The sequence below is a fragment of the Ischnura elegans genome, chromosome 6, assembly GCF_921293095.1.
Source record: "Ischnura elegans chromosome 6, ioIscEleg1.1, whole genome shotgun sequence".
In the NCBI taxonomy this organism is placed as follows: Eukaryota; Metazoa; Arthropoda; class Insecta; order Odonata; family Coenagrionidae; genus Ischnura; species Ischnura elegans.
The window spans coordinates 125,174,655-125,193,216 of NC_060251.1; positions in this window are offsets into that span (position 1 = coordinate 125,174,655).

An 18,562-nucleotide genomic window follows, 5' to 3' on the forward strand; every position below is an offset into this window, starting at 1 on the left:
TTTAACTGTCCAGCGGTACTCCTTCGAATCAATAATTTCTATTACTAGGGTATCGTCTATCCTTCCCTCCAAGTATTACCCGTGTAGTTCACCTAAATCAATTTGCAATTACAATGCAAAGCTGTAGTTTGTAATTTTACCCCTCTTGAGTTACTGTAAATCGCTTATAGTATTTCTCCTTTCCCTTCTAATATCACATCATTCGATGAACTTGAAGTATCTCCTTCAGTTATAACACCAATGTCTTCAAGTGCACTTGATTCTATAACAGCAGCTGCACGGTCACAATCACAATGCAAAGCTGTAGTTAGTAATTTTACCCTCATTTGCCGGGGTGACAAATTTTTCTTGGATGTACTAGACATTTAATCTTCAAAGTATCAAATTGCTCCTTGATTGTTAAATTTTGCGTGGCGTCATTTAAAACCTCAACATCTTCACTCTCGATTTCAACAGGGTTAAAATGCTGCCTTTTTAAAGCACAATTTTGCCTTTCAAGTCTAGTGGTCAGCTATATTGTCTCTTTTCGATCTACTGGATTAACTAAAACTTCACTAAAATTTGTCATAAGTAGGTAATTATTACATAACTCTGAAAAATCGGCTAATTTGCAATTTTTATACATTTTTAATGATCTTGCGCGATCAGATATAATTGTTTAAAGCCATTTATATGTATATATTACTAATAATCTACCCTATTTGTAATCATTTTTAGCTATAGCGTTAAAAATATAAAGTTTATTTAATTTTTTTTACAACAAAAAAAAAACAATTTTTTTCATTTTTGTCATTATTCAGGTGCTTTGCGGGATCGGATTTTGACGTCCGATTTTAATAATTCTTTTTTTATTTTTCTTGTACTAACGTATCGCAACTTTTCCGCACTATTACGACACTGAATTTGTAACTTGAGTTTTTTCGCACCACCCTAGTGGTCACCCCCTGCCAAATACCCGAGAGGCTACTCGCATGGAGTTATGCAGATGTAGAAGAATAAATGAAGTACTGAATGTCAGCGAAAGCGCACACCCTGCCAAACACCTTTGAGGAACCTCGTCACCAGAATTCCTGAAACACGTGGACAAGCTAAAAATTGGGGTGGGGGGAGAAAAAGGAGCTTTTCGCGTTCCCCCATCCACTCACAAAATTTCGGCGTTGCCAATTCAGCGGACGCAATGGGCGTAAATTTGATCACTTTTCGTAAAGTCCTTATTTCTCATCGTAGAACCTCGATCAAAGGACGCATTTAATCGCCCAACGGCAATGAGTATGATAGGTGTAATTGTTTACCTCCAAGTACTGGCTTTAGTAAAGTAAAAAATGTACTACGAAAGGTCATATCGACAGCGGTTACCTCATACTGTGACGCTCGTCTCCCGAGCACCCGGATTATCCCTGAGACTCCGAGAAAGGGTTCGAAAAAGGGTCGCCCTTTCGACCATCGTACCTGACCATATCTTGGCCCCACAAAACTACCACTAACCATCGCACCAAAACCCATTTTGTTCAAAACTGCAAATAAAAAGGAATGGCTTACATTGTCAAAGGCCTTCTTTTGATCTAAGGATATAACAGCCAAAGGTTCTTGGCCATTTTAATGAAGATTAATACGATCTCGAGTGCATGCATTAGAGTCATATATTGTTCTTCCGGGAATACAATAGGATTTCTCCTCAGGCACCACAGAAGGTATAAATTTCGATAGTCCATTTGATAGGCCCTTAGCTAAAATTTTGTAGTCAGCGTTAGAAATTGATAAATGTCTAACCGAGTCAACTGTCTCCACCACATCCGTTTTTGTCATTAGCGGTATTGCCGGTGGAGATGATGTTTGAGGGAGCGTTCCTCTTTCAAGGCTGGTATGAGCCATTTTTAGGAAGGGCTTTTTCAAAACATCCCTAAATCTGAGGTAAAATTCAGGATTCAGGCCATCTAACCGAGGATTTATTTTTACTCACAGTTTGAAGGTGTTGGTGGAGTAAAAGCATCTGCAAAATGTCGGCGAGCCTCAGACGCAAGTTTTGAAGGATCACTTTCCCACCTCCCGCAAATTTTAAGTCTGGTAATGGTTTTCGGTATTTACTTTGATGCCCACTGTGACAAGTGAGCGGTAGCTGGTGCATCATTTGCCAAGATGCCTTCCCAGCCCACCGTGGCCACCAGAGCTTTGCCCTCTCGTGCATAGTAGCCCTCATCATTTTGAGCATTCATCTTGATACGGCTTCTATAAATAATCGCATGTTCTTTAATTTCGGACTTTATCACCTCCCAAAAAGAAATAGGGTCACAACAAGATCGCAATGTTGGCACGGGTGAAAGTAATAGTTTTACGTGTTTCCAATATTCTTCATTTTCAAAAAGTGTGTTGTCAAAACGCCAGTAAGGTGACTTACGAGTGGCGTGTGATACAGCCAGCCACATCATGATGGCGTAATGAGTAGAAAATGAAGGCAATGTTTCAACCAATCGGACACGCTCAATTTTCTCCTCGGAGATATAAAAGCGCTCCAAACGCGAAGCAGTGGCTATTCCTATGCGCTTCAGGTGGGTGTAGCCAGGATAATTGGATCCCAAGCGTCTCCAAACATCAACGAGACGATGTTGATTAACAAGATGTCTTAAAACGTCTGCATACCTTGGGTATCTTTCAACTCCATTCGTCTGTCAGCTCCGGGAACAAGAGTGCAATTGAAATCACCACCAACAATTACCTATTTGTTTTGAATTCCCTGAGTTGAAATGGTGTTTTTAATGTACAAGTTAACTAAATGCATTAATTCAACTGCATTATCCTGTATTTGAAGGCCATATATGTTGATAACAAGGAAATTTTGTCGGTCAGGGTAATTAGTTGAAACTCTTAAAGTGCTAATGCATAGCCCGGTGTGATTATCTGACGTGGCACAGAGAAGACACGAACACTCTTATTCACTGCTATAGCGGTCCCTCCATGTGGAACGTGTGGAGTGGTGAAATAAAAATCATGCATTGGTAGGGATCGCATAGTAGGTGAGTCAGTATTTGTTTCCCGAGTAAAAGCGATTTCAGGTTCGTATCGCCTGAGAAACAAGGACATCTGAGCCCATTTCAACTCGCTACGTACCGATCAAGCATTTATTGTCATCACCCGTACATCACTCATAACTATAAATAAATAAATTAATTTATTATAAGCTAACCAATAAAATAATCTATAAATGATTTAAAAATCCAAATTCTTCAATAAGATATGCGTGAGATGACGCTAAAAACGCAATTAATAATAAAGTTAATTGTATAAAACCCTTCGCTGATGAATGTGATAATTGTATAAGAGATCACAAGCCCATGCAGCCTTATTCTCAAAATGTCAGACGGCAATCTCGCCATAAAACACGTGTAGAAAATGCTCAACACTTTGACGAAAGAGGAAGAACTTAAAATAATTATTTACAAAATATTTAAAATCAGTCTTTGTCAGAAGAGTCTGTTCTCCGTTTGTGGAGGGCATTCATCAGCCTCTGTAACCTGATTCCCAGAGCCCGTATTTTAAAACCTTTTCTGTCATGTAACTCACAAAGGGTTTCAATGAGCTGATGCAAATCTATTAGAAGCTCTTTCGCCTTTCTATGTGGGTCCATCTAACATCTTATGAGTAGGATTTTAGCACTGCGAAGGGTATCGAGCTACAATCTGGCTTTTCAGCATGAAAGTCATCGGTTTGGCGTAACCCGTCCAAATCGGAAGATCTAAGTTTTGTCCCCCTCTTTCTTTCTGGTGACTGAGCTGTGTAGTGGTGGTGCTCATCTTCGGAGATCTTTCGTTTGCCTTGCAGGGGTGCCAACTTGCAAAAAATATTGGGGGGCCCAAATCAGGGATCTTGCCTTGGTAAATTTTTTAAGTATTGAGTTTTTAAGAATTTAAGAGGAGTCATATGATGAACATCAGAACCCTGATAACTCGAATCTCGATATCTGGACACTCCGGGGAAAGTCGACAAACCTGACACATTTTTTCTCAAACCCATAACGAATTTTTGAGGGGGCTCTGGCCCCCTCAGGCCCTATGGAGCGGGCGCCACTGTTGCCTTGCCTATCCAGTGTCGATGGCCCGGCTATAATATTATCATAGATGTCGTCATTGTTGGTGTGTAATATGTCAAAGGTAAGGGATTGAATCTCAGAGTCACCATCTAATGATTCATTGAGGGAGTCGGGGATAAGGTCGTAAGAAGTCAAGGTTTTTGCGATGGGTTAAGCGGTGGAATAGGGTAGTTTCCTTCATCAAAGAAAACGAAAGAAAAAAGAAAGTTTTCTTTGTTTGATTAGGTATTAATAATCCTTATTTAAGCCAAGCGCTACCAGCCAGCAGGGTACTCAGCTACCCGCTAGCAGCCTGCGTCGTATCAGCGCTAAGAATCGCCTCAAGGTCACCTCACAGGGTGGCTGCGGGAACCAGAAAGACGTCACACGGAAAGATTTCCCGGCATTCATACTTACCCGTCGCGTTTTCGCGCGCTTGAACATTTTCACTTTTCATTTAATCGCGAAAAATAGATATCGTCATTTAAAAATCTAAAAGCGTGAAATACATACTCCAGGAGTAATAATCTTTCGATTTAGGCAATAAAAAATAATAGGAAACTACCCTTTTGTATCATCCATCGTTGTTGCTTGGATGGCTATGAAGAGGAAAGGGGTTGATGCTCAGTATTAGGGTGAGGCGGAGGCATCGAAATCAGTGCAGAGGATGCTGGGATGGGAGGAGGTGGTGGTGGAGGAGGAGGAGGTAGTAGCGGTCCAGGGCAGATCCTCTCGTGATCTCGATCTTGTTGAGTTGATTGAGGGAGTAAATCTCCCAAGAAGAAAGGGAGCGAGTGCAGTCTGTCGAGGTGTGGCCTCGTCTCTTGCATAAGGTACATTTTTCATCATTAGACTCGATGAATATGCGATACGGGTTATCTCCAATCTCGACCTGGAATGAGTCTGCAAGGATAACACCATCGCGTTTGACGACGTAAGTCATCCTCTACCATGAGTTAATGTGCCTTCATCTTTTATACCCAGAGTCAGATGATAAATAGGGGAAACCACTCTCACCGCTTGACGTAATATCTCTACCAAATCATCATCGCCTACCTCCGGGGGGACATTGTTGAGAATAATTTTTTTCAGTTTTGGTGACCATTCTCCTGGCCTCGAACCAATTATTGTTTATTGAAATTACCAGATCTTTTGATTTTAAGTAGATGCAAATACGCAGATGAGATAATCGGGCTGCATGCGAGATGGATTTCCCACCTCCGAGCAGTTCTCCCACTTTTAGTACATAAATATGTATAGGCGTATCAGGCAACGCCGGTAGAATGATTCCAAATTCTTTATTAGGGCCAGCAGTGACAGGCGTGATATTTTTTGTTTTGAAAGCAAACACTGTCTTTCTCTCCGCTGAAGCATGTTCGTCAGATCGGCTCTCGCACGCAGGAGCCTTGTCTCGCGTCGCACGAGCCTTGCGCATGGAAAGGCGCCGTGTTCCACCTGCGATCGCTCCGCTGCCTCCAACCGACCGCGGGGCGTGGAACTCCCCAGATCCACGCGCACCGCACCTGCGTATCGATCTGCTGGCGTCGTCGACGGGACGGGGAGGGCGTGGGTGGGGAAAGAGGGGCGGAACATTCCTCGCATTCCGCCCGCCGCATCTTCCCTTCCCCCACAGCGGCGGAGACACACCCACTCTCGCCACACATGAACACATATAGTAACGCCATTGTGACTGTTGAAATTAGAATGCTTTACCTACCTATTGTTTAAATTAACTAATGGAAAAGTTTGGCGAATTCAAGCTTAATTAGCGCTCAAATGGGATGTGAACCCGCGATCGTTGTTTTGTCGGGCGAGGACGTTAACCTACTGAAAACGAGGCCAGAAAAATGTGAATTCAAGCCGTGATCATTGCCATAATCGTCTGGTGTTCTGGCCGTCGGCAGATCACTCGCGGATTTAATCTCGTGTTCATCCCTTCGATCCAAATAATTTTTTAATCGGTCGTTTTTTTCTACACCCAACCCTTAAGTTCAACTCCACTCACTTCAAAACCAAGTGCACTACTTAGCGTCTCTCGCAAGGGAAGCAATGCTATAGATGTAACCGCTACTTCAATCCCAGTACTGGTTCACTCCATTTCCTCAAATAGCGTGCCACTCCCATAATACTTCCTTACAGTTCTCTTTACCCAAATCCTACTTACATTGCCGGATTTATTTTCTCATGGTAGTCCTCTACGCATAAAATCTTTCTGGCTTGATTGGGTGGAAGTCGATAAAAGAACACTAACAGTATATTCCACACTTTTTAATGTCAAAACTCAACAACCGACCGTGGTTTGAACACATTGTACTTGTACTTGGAAATGACACAATGTGTTGAAACCATGGTCGGTTGTTGAGTTTTGGAATTATAAAGCGTGGAACATACTGTTCGTGTTCTTTTATCGTGTATTCCCTTACGTACATTTCCTTCGAGTACTACTTCATTATGCTTCAGAAACAGTTTCTCTACTAGTTATAAACTTATTACGCCAATATCGATATCATTGTTAAAATATAATGATACACTATTAAATTCAACTGCCTGTATGCACGTTTTAAGAATTTTAGCCTTCAAAGCCGGGAATAATCTGCGACATTAGGTTTTGGCTGACGAAGTGGTTTCCTCCTCTTTTATTCGTTTCGGCGTTTCCCTAATATAACTGAGAACCGTGTTATGTTAAAGGAAGGTGGGATGTAATAGGTAAATACAAAATTCCAGAAAAAATAGTGGAATAATTGCATACTTCAATTATTTTATTGATTCACATATTTTCACAGCCGCGAAAAAGCGCACTTATGGTCATTACAGCTACGATTGTAAGACGACTTCAAACTCCAATGTCCAGGATAGAGGTAAGGTGGGACTCGAGCCCTTGTCCTTCGAATTAGCAGGCTAGGACTTCACCCTGCCGCCGCCGAGGACGGAAAAGTAATATTTGGCTGAGAGTTGTAAGCCACGGATCAGAACGTGGATCTGCAGGTTTTGCGGTGACATACCTTCCTACCGCAGAAGACTAGATCTTGATGTTATTAATCTGTTCTACTCCACGGGATAAGATTCACTGACATCTTTAAACATACGAAATGAATGGACTCAAACATACTCCTCCGAAAACAAGATATGCTTGCGAAAGCAAATATATACTTTTATCCAAATTTTAATGCGATAAAAACAAAAGAAAGGTTACTATTAGTTTGTCAACTGAATTCCCGCCTTTTTTTAATTGTAACATTCCGCGTGTCATTAAATAATTTTAGCTCAATATATTAAGTAATTTGAAAGGAAAAATTTTCCCGGAATGTAGGCTAAGATTTTTGAAGATAAATTTCCTTTACTTTTCAAATCGATAAAATGGATTGTCAAGTTCAGAAAAATGAGCATTTTTGACACATTCTTTTTGATTTCAATCAAAAATAAAAGGCCACAGAAGCTTTTTGAAACATATTTTCTATGTATGGAGTGGGTGCTGTAGCTGAAAGAAAGGCTCGAGATTGCTATGCGAATTGCTGAAAGGATATTATGACCTCTCTGGCCGCCCGGCTGAATTCGAAGGCAATGTAAAAATGGTAGAAACGTAGTTGCACACCTAATTCTTTGAGTGATGGTAATCTTCCACATTGCCTCAGCGATAATTGCGTGAATTTAATTTTTATGTTCATATCTTCCGAAAAAGGAAATCCTCTTCTTTCAGGACCTTGATGGAAATTTTCTCCTCCATTGCATTCCTCAATTTAAAATTTCATTCAGCGTTGTGTTATTCATTCAACTTCCAACGCACTCGAAGTGCTCTTAAAGTGCTTAAATGATTCGAACTACAAAATAACTGTAAGGTATATAGAGCTTTGCCTGTCAGAAGATAATTCATAGTATTGAATCCAAAATCTGAAGAGAGGGATTCACGTTTCAAGCTCTCCTTGACCTCCGTGGATGCGTTCGCGTGCCGTGCTAGCCATGGGATCAGAGGCACGCCACACGCAGAGCCCAACTCTTTCTCTTCAATGACTTTTAAATGATCATGCGATGGCTCTTGTTGCCGATTCCGGGAAAGGAAAACCTTTCGTACAGTTAATTCCTGCACGTTAATTTCTGCAAGAGATTACAAACGGCGAACGCAGAAGCAGACGTCTGTCTGACTATCCTGACATGAAGGCTCGTTCATTGCGTCTTTGTGCCAACTCTTGCAAAATGGAAGACTCGAAATTAAATTTAGCTCCACTCATCGTGTGCTGGGGAAACTTTTTCACTTTGAGATTATGACTTCAATTTTAAAGCTTTACTATGCACTAGCCTATCTCTCAAGGTTTAAGAGTTGTTTAAAGAGTACAAAAATAATTTCTTTTAATTTCTTTTATAATGTTGGTCATACAGGAATATCATGTGGAATATTTGACGCAGAAGATTTGGTTGGCGTATTTACACTACGGGCAGATCGTTTTGTTGTCGGAAGACTGTCTGATAGTTTAACACTAGGAATACCGGACTTGACACCCCTCCTAGAACTACCAAATGGAGTCATTTTGACTCCTACCTTATAATTGTTTATTTTTCCAGTTTATCTATGTTTTTATTTATACATTGCTTTAGTTTATCATTATTGTTTATTATTGCATTATTTCAGACGTTATTTAAACAAAAAAATCATATTTTTTAAAATGCGAGTTTCGACTGTATTGCTTTGAAATTCTTTTTTCCTACATGTTATGTTGTTTTTATAGGATTTTCACAGAGTAATTGGATAAAACAGCAAACATAGACATTTCAACACATTTTATCATCATGTTTGAATGATCAAAAATACTACCTAGGCTATATGGAAGTTGGGAAGATAATTAAATACAGCAAAAAAACTGCATTTGATAAGCCACTAATTTGGCTAAGGTGCTTTACAGTTCAAGACTTGTCGTTCATTGTCCACAGTTTCCCACAGAAATACTTTTGGCAGGTCGTACAATTCCAAACTGAGCGATTCTTTCTGCACTTTGGTATTGCCTGGAAATATTTTTTTGCAGAATCCCGTCAGAAGAATATGCAGCATTGGACACGCCACGCTTTTGTCGAGATCTAATTTGAGTATCAGCCGACTCTGTATCGAGCTTTTTCAAAAGCGTCTTGCGCGAAATGTTTTAGGTAGTCTCCTTGTACACTGCCCATGAATACCTGCTAAGTCGGAAGTATTTTCCAACGAGTAGATAGGCCATCGCTGAGTATATGTTCTTGTGGTAATAATGTGATTTCATTTCTTTTGGTACTTCTCTTCGAATTATTTACCTTTCCCATAATGCTAGAACCCTAGCTTTTTCGCTGTTCGGCGAGTTTGACTGAGGTAATGTAATTATCTACAGTAACATTTCAGCCTTTTTCAGAAACGTTTACATTAGTTTCAGTACTACTAAACGGCAATCTGCATGAAGTTAATAATCTTTTCCATCATTAGGGAAGGCATTTGCAAAATATTTGCTATCATTGTTAACAGCTAGCCAATATTCATGGCCGTATTTGTCCGGCTTAGATGGAATGTACTGAGTAAAATACACCTGATTTTACTGGGGAGAATTCGTTCAACAACCGTGATGTATGGACCAGGTTTTTAACAAGGAATGTAATTATCTGTGAATCTATCCTACACTCTTGAAAAGATGGCATAATTGACAGTTTTGAGCCGCTGGAATTGATTAGATTTCTCATCAAATCTTAGATAATGCAAAATTTTTACAAACCGGTTCCCAGTCGTTCATTTTAGATAATGGTATTCCCCAGTCGTTTGACCAAATACTTGCAATAGAGAGATCATTTGTACCTCATATTCAATGGCATAAAATATGGCTATACATGCATCTAGCTCCCCACCGAAAAGAGTAAAATCTTCATAATTTTGTTTGCGTGCTTCCACAATTTTACATCACTTTATGTGAGTCAGTTTACACGAATCGATAAATAATTGTGGATAATATCTTTGTTTTGTAACTCCTTATGAAAGGGAAAGTAAATGTAAATTACTGCATGTCTTTTGCACGTATTATGTCTGAATCTTCAGACTAGCTAGAAACGTTGTGAGGAATAAAATCTTTGACTTCGTCAGAGACGAAATGATGTTCCTTTTTGCATTCCGATTTACCTTCCGGTATAGAATGCAACATAGAAAGGACTTCACGCATTAGCCTACTTCTTCTGGTCATACTGCTAGTCAGGAAAAATGAAAGCCTTACTTCACTAGAGTTCTGCAGTCCATTCCAGAGTTCACTGGATTTACTAATGCGAAGGACAGCGCACGATTTTCCTGTGCGGCGCGCGACAGCCAGCGCTGTCAGAGCCGACAATGCTAGGACAATAACTTTATTTCATTCTACTGATTTATTTTCCTGGTTCATCCTTGTATCAATGGAAGGATACAAAGGTAATTTTTCAGGTTTGAAAATGAACTTCCACAAGATCAAGGGTGAAATAAAAGCGCTGCAGTGCAATACTGTATAACAGTATTGAGCTGTAGCGAGCCTGATAGGCGGGGAGAAGGGAGGGGTAAGGGATGAGGGCAAGACACGGCGGCTTCTAAACACATGAATTTGAAAATGCTCAATATGAATAGCATATTCACCACTTTATCGCAGGATAAAATTATATCAGGACATTCATATGGTTTGTAGTTCCAAACACGGACCCATAAAATTAGAAATGCCTTTAAATTCTCGCAAATATTGGCCTGAAAGCGAAATAATTATGTATTTAAGCCATCGGTTGATTTAAATTAATTAGTAACATAAGAAGAAATAAACTCTTGAACAAATATTACTATTTGGCGAAAAGACGAGCAAAATACAATAGGGAGTCAAAATGACTCCCTTTGGTAGTCGAAGGTAAATTTTAAAAAATAAGTACTATTTTACTTTCTAGAACTATTTTGATCGCAAAGTTATATTTCATGTCAAAAATGAATAAAAGTCACGGAATTTCAGGCCGGAATTTGGAAAATTTTAGTCAGGGCAGAGAAATAAAAATCGCGAGGAGTCAAAATGACTCCATCGGTAGTTCTAGTGTTAAATCCCTGATATAACCTTTGGACAAACCAAACGAAAATCCACTCGGTTAGAGGCGACTTAAGGAAGTAAACTGCCTTCTCTGGATAACAGAGAATCGCACGCCTCTGGCTTACTCCAGGTTGAGCCCTACCCTCAATTATCAGAGTTCCCATTGGGTGTGAAACACTGACTGTCGGTGTAGGCTCATAAGAAAAAGATGAAATAAAGAAATAGACACAAGGATATTAATTTCTTTCGAAGGAATGTCGTAAAAAAATAGGATAGGTAGTTTTAGTGAGGGAAATGAAGCAGAAGCGTAGCCGGGGCGGGGGTGGGGGTGTTCGGACCCCCCCTGAATAAAGTATTTTCCTTCGTAAAAGAAATCAAAATATTGAAAAACCATGAATTTACAAAATATTTCTTTAACAAATGAGGTTTTTTCGATTATGAAAGGCGCTAAAAATTGTTTTACCCATTTCTTGGTACCCTGTTTTTCAAAAAATTCCCCCCTGGTTTTGGAACCCCCAACGAAATTCATGTCTACGCCACTTGAGTGTGGTAGTCTAAATGGTAGATGGCTTGGCTGCTGATCGAGGGGGTTCCAGCTAACTTATCAAAATCCGGAGCAATCCGACAAGTACCTAGTGATCCCAAAGAAGTCATCGTCACTCCTCCATTGTGGATTCATGAAGGCAGGAAGCCCACGGCTCTCGCTGGTTTTGTTTACTGCTGCAGGTCGTTGGGGGGGGGGGGGGGGCCTTGGAGTTCAATGGGCCACGCGTATCCCGGGAGTCGACTCCACCGACCGCCAGTGTTGGATTCGCTGTCACGGAGACAAGACTCACCCACCGCGATCGCCTCCGTAGGAATTTCAATCCGGTGCTTTGGTATCTCGTGCACAGCCGTGGTATTTGTGCCAAATTTTGCACGGTTCACAATAAGCGATACGCGTTCTTTGCGCTTCAACAACGGGAGAATAGTGGAACGGACAGCGAGTACTTTTAAAGCCGTTTAGGAAATAGTGTTCACTTAAATATACCTACGATGAAAAGCTTTCCCGACGATCTCGTCCGATGAATTCTCTTCTGGTTCTCCTCCGGGTCAGGTTTTTCTTAGCTCTTAGTTTTTGATGCTCGACTCGTGTATCTAAACGTGGGTCACGGATATCCTGACGCGATGGATAACCTGAGAAGAATACCTTCAACTTACCTGGACCTTGTTTTTTGTGGATATTTCTTTTTTTGCGTGGAAAAAAATGCTTTGCATGTATCGCTATGTAGAGATGCTCGCTTATGATCTTCTATCCGTTCATTTGTTCGCGTGCAGTGATGGGCTACTTTTCAAGTTCAACATTTTGTATTCTCGTTCCCGGCCATTAATTTGGTTGCAGCATGATACTATTTTGGTGGTACTGTCGCTTATAATTTAATTTAAACGTGAAATTACCAGGCTAGTGAATGTTTCCGGATAGTGTTACTCGGTTTAGCGAGGTTACCCTTCAACCAGCATCGCAATTCGGATTTACTTATATCCTTTGATGATGATTCCACTGTGAACCATATTGCGGCTATCTACGTGCTTAACTTATCCACGTGAGAGTTAATGCATTGTGCTTCTTGCCGGAAGTCTGCATACCGCTGGAGTGCATGGACGATGCTTTGGTTGTTGGCCAGCCATTAGATACTTGGAAAACTTCAGCCAGGAAACCGGTGAGAGCATAATTTATTATTATTATGGTCATCTTCAGTTCCCTAGCAATATCACAATCCTCATTACCGTATTATTATTTCGTCAAGTCTTGTTTGATGGTCACTAGATTTATGATTTTTCATTTATTCCACATTCTAAACAATAAATTTTCCACTATTTCACCTGCAACTGTTGCATAGGTAAAAGAAGCAGATGCCTCAGAGACGAAGTTAAAGGCCATAAAATGCATTTAGTAAATTCACCAACCTTTGTGCCGCTGCTATCATTTTTACAATGTCGACGTCGCTGCTTTTATCCATTTTGCCCATGGAGCCGAGTTGAATTTCTTAAAGCAATGTGAAATTGCGTACTGTCTGTCTTTAGTCATTTGGCGATAGCTTTTAATGAAATCTCACCGCTTCATGACCTTTCGCACCCTCCTGTCTGTTAACCTCTTGGTCGTTGGCCCTTGGCTTGATATTCAACACTAAAGGCTTTCGTTTTCCTTGTGCCCACCCGATTCTTCTTCAGTTTCTGTTTTTTCCCACGTTTTGATTAGGTCAGTCTCTTGCATGCTTGTTTCGTCTTGCCTTTTTTATCTTTGAGCTTAAATTAAACCACTTCCCGGTTCGCTATAGATCAAAGCCAGAAGATAAGGACATTTATATGCTATTTCTGAGGCAGTGTGAGCCGTCATTTTTACATTTGCAGTTATCGAGCAACTGTAGCATAAGTTTTAACGATACCTCAAAACTGTTACCAGCTATTCGGCGCTGAGCGAATGTAAACAATCGAGACTGATATTAATTTTAAAATGTATCAAAAATAATGTAATCAACCTTGATTTGTCTTAAAATAAAGAAGAATATGTCTTTTCCGACTTCCAAAACGCATCGCATACCCCAGATGCAGGAAATAAAAGTGACTATACTTATGTTTCTTTTTTAGGCTAAACTTTCAAATTCGGCAATGAATTAATTAGTGAGCTTCCCTGTTGATAGAGTTTATTAACATCCACTCAAATCGTTACTTTTATATGCTCATTATGGCTCATTGAAAAATTGCAAATAAATAAAAAATTGTCTCTCTTAGTTTTATTTTTCTTTCGGGGTAACTGTAGGACTAGATAACGTTTAAACGTTTTCTTAAATTGGCAACAAAACATACGTTATAAAAATAAAATAAAATAATTTCTACCTCTTATTGTGCAAGATGAATGCTGTAGACGTATTAGTATTCCCTAGGTTGAGTTGCAAACTTCATGAAGTTGACAAAGCGACTAAGTTTACGGTGCGTGGAGTCATTTATTTCACTGGCGTGTCCACATTTTTGAAATTTTCATAAAAAATAAAAAAGGACTAAGAAAAAATTATCTTTAGAATGACGCATAATTAATTTTAGCGTACAAGCCCATTTATAAATATGTAAAGTAAAACGGCACATCTATCTGACGCCGCACAGTGGTCCCAAATCGAAAAAAGCTGGCCAAAAGTCGTTTTTTCGAAAATTTTCAAGGAATGATTGAACCTTATTTTCGGATTCTACAGGATATGGTCTACAAAATACACTACTAAGTTAGTATTTTTGTTCATCAGAGCGGCTGCAGTGATCCGTCAAACATGGAGCATTCACCGTAAAAATCACAGTTGCGTGAAATCGGTCGATTTTGAGGAAGTTCAGCGTCATGCAGGACAACCTTTACGCGATATATTTGGCCAAAAACATTTTTAACTACAAACATAAACATTATTACATAGTGGGACATAAATTTTATTCGGATTTTACTATGTTTACTATTTTATATATATTTTGTAACTTTTAGTGTTTTTTACCCGAATTTTCAAATAAAATGTACAATATCGTTTAGAAAGGCACGTGAATGCACGGTGTCTTTTGCACCAATACAAAGGGAAAAGTATATGCAACGCAGTAGTGAAGAAAATTTTTGCTACCAGTTGCTACTCCGACCTCAGCATTGATTTAACTATAATGATGCAATGCGCTGACGCGGGCGGCGGCCTGGCTGGCGCGTGGTAGGGCTCGAGGAAATCCAGTATTTATGGGTGTTATTCAACATTGTTGGATATTTTATTTCTACAAAAAATATTTACCCTATGAATAAACATCTCTTGTCATACGTAGAACGTTTTATCATTAATAGTTTCCATTTGACCTTACCTTTTATTTACGCGTGCCCATGCTCTGATAAAAATTGCTTAAGGACTCGAGCGGAAGGATATATTTATGGAACGAAAGTTCGCAGCTGTACTTATAGTAATCCTCAAAAACATGAATGCATTCAAAACAAAAAAGAATCCCTCAAATGCTACTCCACCCTTTCCTTCCGTTAGACGGGTTAGTTTTCGCCCTCACGCGGCACATTGTCCCTCTGTCGCCTCCTTAGCGGCCTCCTCAATAGGGTGGTGCGAAAAAACTCAAGTTCCAAATTTCGTGTCGTAATAGTGCGGAAAAGTTGCGATACGTTAGTACAAGAAAAACAAAAAAAGAATTATTAAAATCGGACGTCATCTTCCGATCCCGCAAAGCACCTGAAAAAATGACAAAAATGAAAAAAATTGTTTTTTTTTCGTTGTAAAAAAATTAAATTAAATTAATATCTTTTAACGCTGTAGCAAAAAAATGATTACAAATAGCATAGGTTATTATTTATATATGCATTTTTATGGCTTTTAACTGTTATTACCGATCGCACAAGATCATTAAAAATGTATAAATTTTTCAATTTAGCCGGTTTTTCAGACTTGTGTCATAATAACTTATGGTAATATTTTAGTCTAAAATACATGTTTGATTATGCAGCTCTTCCTTTGTTTATATATGATTTCATAATATTTAAACAACCCAGAACTCACCGCGGAGAGGTGGCTGCACTTTGAGTTCTACCCACACCCTCCATTCATCCAACCAATGAGGGTTACTGCTTCTACAATATTTAAATTTTTTGTCCTTCTTTTAAATTTGAACTTTTGAAAACTACTTTGTACTGCGATTTAGTGGTAAGGTCTGGCATAATGGACCTTGATTTGAATTAGCCCTAATAAATCCATCTCTGGATCGATAGCCACAAAGCTTAAGGGATGCCTCCGTTACCAATTTCACACACGGTTCCATTGCTTGCGTTTGATATGGGAAGTTATAATATCCCAATCTTGTTTATCGCCAGATTCAATGAAAGAAGCTATTTCTTCATTAGTAATTATTCTCATAAGAAGAGGTGGAGTAGATAATTTGACTACATTCCAGTCAATCAATTCTATATGGTCAGTTATTTCGAAGTTCGTGGTAGGAGTAATGAAGTTTACGATAGGTTTGCCTTTTGGTTAAGTCTGTCAGGCTTTAAATACTCTTTTTAGCCCTAGCTCTCTAATGTGCCTTCTGTAATCAAAAACCATCGCCATTAATACATTCTCTTCGTGATCAAAGTTAGAGTTCCGTTCAATAACAAGGAAAACAACTTTCTTTTAATATCCAGTTATGTATCGAGAGGTTTCCTTTGCTCTGTTCACACGAGCCATCTAGCATGTGAAAATGGTCCAGTATCCAGGTTTGCTAAGTCATTTGGAAAGTCGCCACTTGTGATTGCTTGACTAATGTCAATAAGGTATCTTAGGTCCTTGCTCAAAATTTATCTATCAACTTGTAGAATTTCACATTCAATTGTTTGGAAATGCAGTTTGGAAGCTTTCCATAACCATTCATATTAGTCCAATTGGCCCAATAAATGATTTTTGGCCACTTGTTTCACCATCTAAATACTGAAATATATGGCAAAAGTAATTCAATGAAATGAAGTAACCCAACTGCCCACTGCAGCGGGTGTCTTTGGTGTTTTACAAGCTTTCTAATAGTGCAACCTTTCCATCTAATGTTGATGTTCGTGCCATCACAGCAAACTAACTCTAAGAACTCTAATGATACTCCTTGATCAGAGAGATAAGATAGTATGGAGACCACTATATCTTTAGCAGACCCGGAGCTTGGAGAAACATAACTCAAATACACAAAATCCGGGAATCCTTTTAGTAGAGAATGGTGTTCCGCTATAACTGTCCGACAGTACTCCTTCGATTCAATCATTTATAAGACTATGGTATTGTCTACCCTTCCGTCAAAGTATAATCGTGTAGCTCACCTAAATCAAAATGGATTTGCTGTAAATCGCCTATATTATTTTTCTTTTCCCTTTTAATTCTACATCGGTCAATGAACTTAGAAGTATATTCTTCAGTTATAACTCCAATGTCTACAAGTGCACTTGATGCTATAGCAGCAGCTGTACGGTGAGACACCCCGTATTGATCACAATGAAAAGTTGTACTTTGGAATTTTACCCTCATTTGCCATTATGATTTATATATTTTTGGATGTACTAGGCATGTAATCTTCCTAGTCAGTAAATTTCTCCTTGATTGTTGAACTTTGCGTTGCGTCATTTAAAACCTCAACATCTTCACTTTCGGTTTCAATAGGGTTAACATGCTGCCTTTTTAAAGTGTAATTTTGCCTTTCAATTCTAGTGGTCAGTTTTATTGTCATTTTTGATCTAAAGAGCTAATTAAAACTTCTCAAAAATTATACTCAAGTAATTATTACAAAACTCTGAAAAATAGGCGAAATTGCAAAATTTATACATTTTTAATGATCTTGGGTGATCGGTAGTAATAGTAAAAAGCCATAAACATGCATATATAAATAATAACCTATGCTATTTGTAATAATTTTTTGCTACAGCATTAAAAGATATTAATTTTATTTAATTTTTTTACAACGAAAAAAAAACAATTTTTTTCATTTTTGTCATTTTTTCAGGTGCTTTGCGGGATCGGAAGATGACGTCCGATTTTAATAATTCTTTTTTTGTTTTTCTTGTACTAACGTATCGCAACTTTTCCGCACTATTACGACACGAAATTTGGAACTTGAGTTTTTTCGCACCACCCTACTCCTCAACCACATGCAGGGCAAACGACGGCCGAAAAGGCCTAGGCTATTGATTGCGCCCATCGGGAAAACACAACCACCGCTCTCTATACACTTGTTATGAATTGAACTTTAGCCACCGGGGATGAACGGAGTAAGCCTTTTCACCTTTCAAATGTGATATTTACTAGAAAATATAGATAATAGCATCGCGAACCTCACACTGTGGAACCCCCAAATTACTTCTAGACATCGCTTGCCCGAAATTTTCTCGCCAAAACTCAGTTTTACTCAGATTTTGCCAAACGAAAGACGTGAAAGTTAGTTTCCTCAAGCGTGAAGATCGAGTCTTGAAAAATTCGAGTATCCTCGAACTTTTTAAAGAAGACTTGTGGGGTTAAAGAAGAGTGCCCATAGTGTTTTAGTTCGATAACTCTGAAAATTTTCACGCGTCTTGAGATGCATGAAAAATTTCTTGAAAGTGGAAAAGGGTCCGTATCGTTTAAAAACCAATACTTATTGGATTGCTGGAGCAACAAGATAGAGTTAGATGAGGACGTTGATTCAAAAGTTATCCTAAAAAAATTGCGGAGAAGTGTTTTTTCTCTCAAATTATCTTCGCCGGTGGAAGGAAAGAAAAAGAAATGACAGATTTTTTAGAAGAAAGTTCGCTGACTGCCTAAATGAGAAGTTGAAATTTCCTCCGCCTTTATTTAAACAATTTGAGAAGTCCAGTGAAAGGGCCTAGAGATGGAAAACGGAGGATCTTAGAGCTAGCACATCGTCAGTAGAGCATCCATGAGTTATCGAAGCAAAGGTGATGAGTTCGTGGCGAAAATAATAAATGAGG